The 2,926-nt window shown below is 38.0% G+C and overlaps 1 pseudogene; it reads right to left on the minus strand.

The window, feature by feature from the left end:
- Positions 1 to 1,353: 1,353 nt before the first annotated feature.
- Positions 1,354 to 2,663, minus strand: LOC115523547 (annotated as a pseudogene).
- Between the last annotated feature and the right edge of the window lie 263 nt (positions 2,664 to 2,926).

Here is a 2,926-nt window from a genome sequence, read left to right on the forward strand (position 1 = left end):
CCCACTAGAGCTCTCTATATCAAAATTTAAAAAATAAATAAATAAACTAAAAAAATATAGATACACTCTTATGTGGATCCTGAGAAACTTAACAGAAACCCATGGGGGAGGGGAAGGAAAAAAAAAAAAAAAGAGGTTAGAGTGGGAGAGAGCCAAAGCATAACAGACTCTTAAAAACTGAGAACAAACTGAGGGTTGATGGGGGGTGGGAGGGAGGGGAGGGTGGGTGATGGGTATTGAGGAGGGCACCTTTTGGGATGAACACTGGGTGTTGTATGGAAACCAATTTGACAATAAACTTCATATATTGAAAAAAAATGTATATATATATATATAGATAGATAGATAGATAGATAAAAATCACCCATTACTTCACCACAAATTTGAAGTATACTAACAAGTGAATTCCAAACACACACACATGCACACATGCACTGAATCACCCTGAATTACACATCTCACAGCAACAACTATAAATAGGTGCAAATATTTCCAGAATATTGTCCATTTTATACAGGTATGCACTTGAAAAAAATGGACTTTGTAAAGCATAGGTCTAAATAGGTCCATCTAGACCTACCTTACTTTCTGGTTATGTACTTTACTTTGAAATCCTTTAATGATAAACAATTTTTTTAGTCTATTTTTTTTATCACAAACAAGAGTCTAACATTTTATCACAAACAAGAGTCTATTGCCATTTCACGTACAAACTTCTGGAGATCACATGTATAATGTCTAGGTAATATAGAGAAAAGATCATAGTCTTTAGAGTCATAAAACATTTCATTTCAATTACAGTTACATCATTTGCAATTTATTTTTTTTTATTTTTTTTTCAACGTTTTTATTTATTTTTGGGACAGAGAGAGACAGAGCATGAACAGGGGAGGGGCAGAGAGAGAGGGAGACACAGAATCGGAAACAGGCTCCAGGCTCCGAGCCATCAGCCCAGAGCCTGACGCGGGGCTCGAACTCACGGACCGCGAGATCGTGACCTGGCTGAAGTCGGACGCTTAACCGACTGCGCCACCCAGGCGCCCCACATCATTTGCAATTTAAACAATTTTGGCCAAGTAGAACCAAACTTTCATCATCAATAGATAGGTGGCAATAATAATCCCTTTACAGGACTGTGAAGATGGGATGAGATAAAACATATAAAATCTATTTTTTTGAAACAAAATATTAAATTTATTCAAAATGGATGAAATGGAATAATTTCAGCTATGGTTTCCATTCCATCAAAACCTATTAAAACCTTCCAAAATTTTCATAATTCAGTCCTAGAAATTCTTGGAGCTGTGAGAATTTCCTGTTAGAAATGTGACCTCTGCGAAAGCTCCCAGGAAATTTCAGAAAAATATAATCTTCTGTTTTAAAAGTTGATTGATTTGCCAAATGATGCAGCCAAGTTTGCTTCTCTAAATGCTTCTGATAAGGTCGGGTGCGCATGGCAGACTCTAGATATATCTTCACAGTATGCTCCTTACTCCAACGCAAGAGTAGCTTCATTTATCATTTCACCAGCACCTGACCCGAGAATATGTGTTCCCAGTACCCTGTCCATGGATTTCTCTCCCGGAGTCTTCGCCAGGCTGTCTGTGTCGGCATTGGTCTTTGCCCTGCTGTTGGCAGCAAAGGGGAACTTCCCAACTTTGTACTCTATACCCTCTTCTTTCAACTGCTCTTCTGATTTTCCAACCCAAGCAACTTCAGGGTGCATGTAAATCACGGATGGGACACAATTGTAGTCAATGTGCACAGCACCACCAGCCACTCCTTCAACACAGATAATGCCTTCATCCTCCACTTTGTGAGCCAGCATTGGACAGGCAACCACATCGCCAATAGCATAGATATTTGGAATTTTAGTCTGGAATCTGGTATTGACTGGAATTCTACCTCCAGGCTTTAGTTCAATTCCAAACTCTTCTAGTCCCAAATTCTTAGTAAAGGGTCTTCGGTCAATGCAAACCAAGACCACATCACACGTGATAACTTCAGTTTTACCACCAGAAGCACCTTCAATAGAAACATCATTTTTTCCATCTGATTTCTTGGTAGCACCAGTAACTTTTGTATTCAATTTAAATTTAAATCCTTGTTTTTGAAGGATGCTTTGAAAGTTTTTAGATATTTCCATATCAATTTTAACTCCACCAACATGACCTAAAAACTCAACTGCTGTCACCAAGTCTTTGCCAAATTGAACCCAATTCTACACCTATTACTCCTGCACCAATGACAACCATCTATTCTGGAACTTATTTTTTAAAGATAAAGCACCTGTAGATGACACTATTGTATCTTCATCAATCGTGATTCCAGGAAGAGGAGTAACTTCTGAACCTGTAGTTATAAGAATGTTCTTGGTATCGATAACTTGAGTGCTGCCATTGGCTTTTGTAGCGGTGACCTGATTTTTGACCATTATCTTTCCATATCCATTTATGTGAACAACCTTATTCTGTTTGAATAAGTGGGCAATTCCACCAGTTAAAGCTTTTACCACTGTACTCTTCTGCTCGATCATCTTCTCTAAATTCAAGTGAACTTCAGACATTTCAAATCCCCTAGATGCAAAATCTTTTCCATCGGTCATATGGTAATAATAACAGTTATTTAATAAAGACTTAAAAGGAATACAACCAACGTTCAAGCACGTTACACCAAGTGTTAAAAACTGACAACTTTCTTTGGATATGTGAGACTTGGAGTATAACTGTCTCTGGATAGCATGGTAGGTGAATGTAAATGTAAATGCCAACTATTTGAGGTACTTATTCCTTTATGTTAACCATTCTTATATTGCTATCGCATGTGTTTCAGATGCTAGGCCCTGGCCAGTCTCCTGGAAATGTTTTTAGCTCTTGCTGAGTTTGTCACCTGGTACTCATATTCGGACTAAATATAATTTCAGGTC

Source organism: Lynx canadensis, chromosome C2, assembly GCF_007474595.2.
Source record: "Lynx canadensis isolate LIC74 chromosome C2, mLynCan4.pri.v2, whole genome shotgun sequence".
Lineage (NCBI taxonomy): Eukaryota > Metazoa > Chordata > Mammalia > Carnivora > Felidae > Lynx > Lynx canadensis.